At 38.4% G+C, this 8799-nt stretch overlaps 1 pseudogene; it reads left to right on the forward strand.

Annotated features, from left to right (window-relative positions):
- The first annotated feature begins 339 nt into the window (after window positions 1-339).
- On the forward strand, window positions 340-8799 carry LOC101701088 (glyceraldehyde-3-phosphate dehydrogenase pseudogene; annotated as a pseudogene).

An 8799-nucleotide genomic window follows, 5' to 3' on the forward strand; every position in this document is an offset into this window, starting at 1 on the left:
GATCTTCTTCCAATGTTGCCCATTGGCCAATGTGCCCAAGAAGGCAAAGACACCAGGTTGATGTGGCCAATAAGTTCATCATCCTAGTCACACAAGAGGTAGAGAAGGTGAATAATTGATCTATAGGGTCAGACAGATTATAACATGCATATTCTTTAACTAGATAATTCCTACTAAAAGATGCACAGGACCTCTTGCCCAACAGGCAACATACATATAGGTTGTGTATATCTACATCTATTAAAAATAAAGAGGTACCATAGATGCAGAAGTATAGGATGTTAGTATGTCATCCTTTTTAATGAAGGAAGAATCACATGGATTAGGTCCCCCACTACCATGGACCAGAAGAACCTCATTCTATCAGTCATGTCAGCATTGACTCACACAGAGTACAGCCATAAAGGAGCCATAGCTTTCCCACCATTTCTCCAGGAATTTATCACTAAACACAGTGGTGCTCGTCACAGGACCATATACCAGTCTGCCAGTGCGTGTAGGTTACATTTTGCTTTTTCATCTTGCCACTGAGGTTCTCTCAGACACATGACACTGTATTTTTCAGTAACTACAATGGACATGTAAATCCGAAAGTAGAAGAGTGAGGAGCGAATATTCATGTGTGAGTGACTCATAAAAAAATCAAACAAAAAGCAGTAGGTTAATTAAATACAGGCACAGGGAAGGGAGTTTCTTTCAATTGGAGGATTTTCCAGTAACAGACAGTTGTAGAGGGAAAATATTTCAATAAACAGGAGCATCTTCCAAGGAAAATTCAGGGCAGAAAGTTCAGTGAGGAAATTCTTCCTCAAACCTGTGGTCTATAAATCCCTACCTCCAAAATATCTGGAAAGAAAGGACATTACAAAGAGAAGTTGCATTTTTGGCAAAGTGAAGTTCAGGGAGGAATTGCCCTTCCCAAGGTTCCTGCATTGCATATACTCACAGAACAATACATGCTTAATATTCTTAATAGTTTAAATAGCACAAAATAATGCAAAGCAAAAACCAAACATTTCTCTTGATAAACAGACTTAAATTTATAGGGAGTCTTAATTGTCAGAAAAATAGGTTCCCTTGGTACCTGGAGTGTCTCCAAATAGGATAAGAAGCCACAGAAGAGGGATCTGAGTGAATACTTCTCTTAGCTAGTTTTCTGTTATGATAACAAAATACCTAAGATTGGGTAATTAGATAGAATAGAAATTTAGATGCTGGCATTGGAGCTCAGTGGTATAATGCTTTTCTATGATGTGTGAGGCCCTAGGTTCAATCCCCAGCATTACAAAAATAATTGTTTTAAGGTTTTTTGGCTCCAGGTTCTGAAGTCTGGAATGCTCAAAAGAATGGGGCCATCATCTGCTCAACATCTGGTGAGGACCTCATGCTGCATCACGGCATGGCAAGGGCATCACATAGTAAGATGAAATGAGCATGTTGGAAAGAGCTCACTGTTTTTTTTTTTATTAGTGTATGTTTGCCAAATATAATGATCACATTCATCATAGGGAACTTGCACCTATACATATATGAAATCTTTTATTTCCCATTCTACTCCCTTCCCTTCAACCCTTCTTCCTCTCCCCATTTACAAAAGCTCTGTTTCTATGTTTTACCTTTCATTTTCTCATTTTTTGAAATCCCTTTTCTCTTCCTTCTCTTCCCCCCTCCCTTGTTCTGTTTCCTATTTGAACAAATTCTTCCTGCTTCCCAATCTCTATCCTCTATTTTGCCCCTTATTTACACTAGGTTTCTCACACAAAAGAAACAATTTGATATGTAAATCTGTGTGTCTGACTTATTTCACTTAAAATTATGGTCTCAGTATGCATCCATGTACCTAAAAATGTCCCTAGTTTATCCTTCTTTATGGCAGAGTAGTACTCCATTGTATGTAAATACCACATTTTCTTCATCCATTCATCTGTTGATGGGCATATGAGCTGTTTCCAATATTTAGCTATTATAAATTGTGCTTCTAAAAGCTCACTTTTTATAACAGAGCTACTCTCACAATAACTTATTAACCCACCAATCTCTTAATCCATAAGTGGATTAATTCATTCAGTTCAGAATCTTCACAAGCACAGAGAGTCTTCCACCTCCCAAAGAACCCACCTCCAAATATCATTAACATCTGTCTTTAGGAATTAAGTTTCTAACACATAAATTCTGAAGGATGCATTCAAACCACAACATTACCGAACACTGGATTGAATCTATTCAAGCCCTTCACTCCTGGCTAAGGAGGTTGACCAGCTGTCCCGCCTGCTTTGAGACACCTACCCCAGACTCTTACTTAATATACAGCATATATAGAAGGGTCTGTGAGATAAGGCTCCTGTCACAGTCTGTTTCTCAGTGTTCTGAATAATTCCAGCCTTCCTGGGGTAGGGATTCTAAGGATAGTTATCCAGAGATATTTTGGATAAATACCCTAAGTTAGCCCTGAATTAGCTCCCTTATGTGGAAGAGGGCATGATGGGAATGGGGGTTCAGGTCCTAGTTTTAGCTTGTTTACTCTATGACTCTCAAATTTGGCTCAGTGTCTAGAAACCCAGGTTCCTGGCACCCAAGCGTAGACTATCCTCTAAATTGCTGATCCAACCCTGAGTACCAGAAATCCTTAGCCAGGACAATTTAAAATGTTTGAAATCAATGTCACCTGGGTGGCTATGAAAAACAATAGCTCTTAGAATTAAATAGAATTAAAGCCTGTTGTGGGATGTATTATTCAAGTCAAACCCCAGAGTTCCTGTGGTTTATATATCTTGGGCCTGTGATTTCTTCCCCTCTAGGCTGAGTACAGACTTGAAAAGACAGGGAAAATATAGAATAGGAATCAGTGCTGATTTACTCACTGCGATCTCCTCTGCATGCTGAGAAAAGCAAGCGTTTTTGCTCTCCATTCCCCACCTGCCAATGGTGTTGAGTAAATTTCCCAGAGGATGAGGAACAGCTGCTTCCTTTGTTAGGGTCCTCTGGCAACTGCCCTTGAAAAGGGCTCTGTCATCAGCTGTGGGATCAGCTTTTCCTGAGAATAGGAAAACACTAGAAAACAGAAATTTAAACATCTTTTTTCTAAAGACTAGTGGGAAAATATGACTCTCGTTTGTTGTTGTTTGTCTGGTTTCTCCTCCTGTGCGGAACACTGAATAGGTGCTCTGCAAAACATAGTTTTAAAAACGTTTTGGTACTGACTTCATGGAGTATTGCAATGATAAAAAAGAAACCAGGGATTACTCCTGGGATAGACTCCAGTTATTATTACCTATGGAATCAGGCCCAAATCAGTGTTGGCTTGCCTAGAATCTCCAAGGTAAGCTGCTGTTCTGTGAAGATGACCTGTTCTGACCCCATTAAAACTCTTTACTGCTGTTCAAATTAATCCCTGAGCCAGAGCTAGAAAATCCAGTTTGGTGAATAGAAAAAGAAAGGACCCTGCCCAGCTGAAGGTAACAAAGAATAACCTTCCTTGAGTCTATTCATGAGGATGGGGTATCACAGCCAATTAAGACTTAATCAAAGAGTCATAAATGCCAAGGAAAGGGAGATTAAGTCTTTGAGAAAAGCCTAGATATGGTAGAGTGTATAAAATGAGTAGCAAGTCACTGAATGGTTCATACATAGGTCCATCATACAGTAACATTGAAGAAATGAAAAGACAGTATCTCCAGTGTTGAAAGTTAGGTTTCTATCTGTGTTTGTAGTGTGTTGTGATATATTTTTCATTTGTGTGTGCATGTGTGTGTCTGTCTGTTTTCTGTCTGTCTGTGCCTAATCCCTTTGAAATATTTTAAGGTGGCAAACTGTTTCTTCTTCTCCAGTCTTTGTACTTCTTCCCCAAAACTCGGGAATATACAAAATGCAGGAGCAAGCTCTTTACTACTTTTGCCAAATAGACAATAAACCCAGCCTGATTCCAAAGGAAGGAAGGGTGTTGCCATCTTTCTTTCCTCTCTTTTATCTTTTCCTTTTGCAACCATGGAGTAATTTCTCATCAATAGTGAGCTTCATTTTCTTTGGTTATACTATCAAAAACATTCAGGCTCACTCAGTCTTTCAACTCAACCCCAATTCATTGGTACATTTCTTACCCACACTCCTATTACAAGAGTAAGGCCAATCATTAATAATGCCTCTTCACTTGTTCATTCTTTAAAGAAACTAGAAATGTGAGGCTATGCAATTAATATTTATTTCAGTATCACATGAAAGAATCCTAATTCTGTATACTTAAAATACTTGAAGGGTACTTTGGCTTACCAGGAAAATTACAATAAAATCAAAACTATGAGATAAAAATTTGTCTTCAGAAATCTAAGATCTGTGTTCCTTGCTCATTTGTTGAGAAGCTGGATCTTCTCATGTAGCACCAGGCATAACCCTGAGACATAATGGTGAAAATTGGAGTAAATTAAATTGGTGTTAGGCATCTGGTCATTCTGGTAACGTGGATATTGTTGCCATCAATGATCTCTCCATTAACAATGGCCTACATACTCCGATATAAAATTGCACTCTTGTGAAGTTTAATGTCATAGTCAAGTCTGAGAATGGGAAGCTTGTCACCAATGTAAGCCCCTCTCCACTTCTGCAGAGCAAAAGCCTGCCAACATCAAGTGGAATGGTGCTGGTCCTAAATGTATATGGAATCCACTGGTGTCTTCACTGCCATGGAGAAGGCTGCAGCTTGCTTGAAGGGTGGAGCCAAAAGAATCATCATCTCTGCCCCTTCTTCAAGTTTTTTTTCCCCATTAAGTTTATTGGTACATTTTAGGTATAAAATACAGTTACATTCATCATTGGGATCTTCTACCATTTACATGAGTACCTTGGTTCTTAGTTTTTTCCCCATTCCCCCACCCTCCCTTCACCCCCTCCACCTTTCCTTATTTGCAAAGACCTTGTTTCCATTTTTTTTCCTTTTCTCATATTTTTTCTTTTCCCCTCTTTCTTTTCCCCTACCCCTCCCACTTCGCCTGCTCATTTAGACCTTTTCTTCCTATTACACAATATCAATTATACATTTAAAATATTACAATATCAAGATCTAGAAGACATTACCACAGATTTTACAGAATTTAAAAGAATATAGGGCTGGGGATTTAGCTCAGTGGTTTCACCACCTGCTGCGTGAGCTCAAGGACCCGAGTTTGATCCCCGGTACCAAAAAAGAAGAAAAAAGAAAAAAAATAAAAGAATATAGAAAGCACATTTCAAAAATCTGTTTTGAAATATATTTGACAACTTCTAAGAAGTACCTTGGAAGACAAATTAATGAAACTGACTCTGGAGGAAATATAAAATTGGAATAGCACCTATTAAAGAAAGTATATTCCTAGCTTGAAAACCTACCTATATGACAACAGCAGGCTCATAAACATTTTAACTGATAAATTATATCAAACATTTCATACAGAAAAAAGAAGGAACACTTCTCCCCTTATTTTAGGAAATCAACATTGTGCTAATCCTAAAACTGGATAAAGATAATAGAAAAAAAAAGTATGAACAGAGATAGAAATTTGTTTAATGAAACAAACTATTAAAAGTCAGATCTGGCAGTATGTAGAAAGTGGTTTTATTATAGGGATGACAATGTTGGTTCAGCATTGGAAGATCCACCCCCAAAAGTCATCATTTTAGCAAAGGAAAGGAAAAAGCCATATGATCCTGTCAGTAGTTGGCGAAAAAGTATTGGATTAAATTCTACAGCTGTTCATGGTAAAAGCTATTAGGAGTCTAGAAGTAGAACAGAATCTTCTCAACAGATTAAAGACATGTACTCCATACTTCCAGCGAGAATGCCTTATATGAATGGAGAAGATACAATGCTTTCTCCCTTAGGTGGGGAACAAGGGCAGATATGCTTACTCTTCATCTGTCCATTAAATTTCGAAACATAAGCCTAAACCATAATAGTCTGGCAATAAAATGACACAATTAGGATAGGATTGGCACGGCAGAAGCAAAATCTTTATATGTAGATGAAATGATCATCTACAGAGAAAATACTAAGAAATCTCTAGGAGCCCCTAGAACTTGTATTTGAATTTAGCAGGATTAGAAAACACGAGGTATATATAAAAATTCAGGTCTATGTACACTTGGTATAAATGAAGAATTGGATATTGAAATTTAAAAGTTATGTATGAGTACAAAGGACCTAGAAAAGTAAAAAAAAAGCAAAACAAAACAAAACAGTGTTGGAAGATGTTTAGTACCTAACTTTAAGACTTCCTCTAAAGCTACAGTAATCAGGGCAGTATTGGTGTAAGGAAAGACATATATAGATCATTGGAATAAAACAGAGAATCTAGAAATAGAAGCACACATATATGGTCCAGTGAGGTTTGAAAGATTACTTAACATTAACATTTTATAGAATATAAACTCAATTCAAGACCCAAGGAAAAGATAGTATTTTCAGCAAATGGCACTAGAACACCTGGTATCCATATATAAAAAATTAACTTAAACCCTTTATTTCCATACATAAAAATAACTTGAAAGGATCTATGAACCTAAATATAAAAGACTAAAATTATAAAACTTTAAGAAGGAATTATAAGGGAAAATGTTTATGAATTTAGGGTGGGAAAGAACTTCCTAGGATATAAAAAACATGATGTATAAAAGAAAAAAGTTGATAAATGAGATTCCATCAAAATTTAGAATTTTAAATGACAGCATACTGTTGGATCTTCTTGACCCATCCTGCCAGTCTATTTCTTTTGATTGGTGAATTGAGACCATTAACATTGATGGTTATAACTGATATGTATTGACTTATCCTTGTCATGACTTTTTCTTTTTGTTGCATTCTCCCCCTTTGCATTTAATTTCTTGTCATTCCCAATGGATTCATTCTGCTGGGCTTCCTGGAATTGTGATCCTCATTGTCTTTTCCTAGGATATTGTCTAAAATTTTTTGGAGTGCCGGTTTGGTATTCATGAAGTTCCTAAGGTGCTCTTTATCATGAAAGTATCTTATTTCTCCATCAATTTTGAAAGATAGTTTTGCAGGGTACATCCATCTGGGTTGGAGGCTGTTTTCCTTTAGGGCTTTAAATACATCACTCCAAGCTCTTCTTGCCTTGAGGGTTTACATTGAGAAGTCTGCTGTGATTGTGATGAGCTTTCCTTTGTATGTGATTTGTTTCTTTTCTCTCACTGTTTGTAGAATTTTGTTCTTCTGTTACGTTTCTGGAATCCTAACTATTATATGCCTATGTGTAGATTTTTTTTTTTGATCAAGGCTAGTTGGAGTCTTATATATACCTCACTTATCTGCATGTCAAGTTCTTTCCCTCTGCTTGGGAAGTTTTCTGCCATCACTTCTGAAAACAGTTTTTTATGTCATCTGCACTCTCTCCTGTTTCTTCATTGACTCCGACCAGTGTTATGTTATTCTTCTTTGTATCATCTAGCAGCTGCTGGATTGCTTTCTCGTGGTCCTTTACAATTTTAAAGAAATTTTTCTTTTCCTGGCCACTAATTTCAATCTTATCTTCTGTATTTAAAATTCTGTCCTCACATTGGTTCAGTCTGCTGCATAGACTTTCAGTGGAGTTTTTAACGTCCTGGAAATCTGTTTGCATCGTTTTTATGGACTCTATTTGTTTCCTATGATGGGATTTCATCATGTTCCTGAGCTCCTCTATTTTTTTATCTGTGTCCTTTCTAGATTTATTAATCATGTCTTGCACTATGGGCACCATCTTTGCTATTATCTGAGAAATTATTTCTGATTTCATTTTTTCCAGATCCTGTTTTGTTGCCAGTTCAGGGAGTCCAGGCTGTTGAGTATCATATTGCTCCATTTTGTTTCCCTTTGCGGTTGCTGTAGGTGATCTGGAAGTCTGTTTTTGAGGCTTGTTTACATGTCTTCTCATTTCCATGGGGGGTGGGGGTGCTGCTGGTGCCCATGCAGCTCACCTCCTCTGCCCTGGGAGTGGTGGAATGGTGGCAGGGGAGCCTCCTCCTGGGCGCTGGGATTGGCTCACCTCCTCTGCCCTGGGAGTGGTGGAATGGCAGTGGGGAGCCTCCTCCTGGGTGCTGGGATAGGCTCACCTCCTCTACCCTGGGAGTGGTGGAATGGCAGCCCCTTCTTCATGTTTATAATGGGTGTGAACCAAAATAAATATTACAACTTCCTTAAGATCATCAGAAATCCCTCCTGCTGCACCAGCTACTTATCCCCCTAGGCCAAGCTCATCCATGACAGCTATTACATTATGGAGGGACTTATGACCACAATCCATCTAGAAGACTATGGATGGACCCTCTGAGAAATTGTGGTGTCATGGTCACATGGCTGCCCAGGACATAATCCCTGAATCTATTGGCACTGCCAAGCCTGTAGGCCAAGTTATTTCTGAGATGGCAAGCTCACTGGGCTTCCGTGTGCATATTCCTAATATGTTGGTCATGAATCTGACTTGTCTTCTGGAAAAAGGTGCCAAATATGTTGACAAGAAGGTGGTGAAGCAGGGATTGTAAGGCCCAGTAAAAGACATCTTAGGACCAGGTTGTCTCCTGTAAATTTGATGGTGACATCTACTCTTCCACCTTTAATGCTGAGGCTGGCATTGTCATCAATGACTGTTTTGTCAAGCTCATTTCCTAATATGACAGTGAATTGTCTATAGCAACAAGGTGGCAGACTTTATAGTTCACAAGACCTCCAGAATAAGGGTCCCTTGGACCACCAGCCCCAGCAAGAACACAAGAGGAAGACATGGGCCTTCAGCTGCTGGGAAATCTTTGCCCTATCTCAGTCCCCTACCACACTGA

Source organism: Heterocephalus glaber, unplaced genomic scaffold, assembly GCF_053883595.1.
Source record: "Heterocephalus glaber isolate CG9 unplaced genomic scaffold, H.glaber_assembly_v1.0 deba00001600, whole genome shotgun sequence".
Lineage (NCBI taxonomy): Eukaryota > Metazoa > Chordata > Mammalia > Rodentia > Bathyergidae > Heterocephalus > Heterocephalus glaber.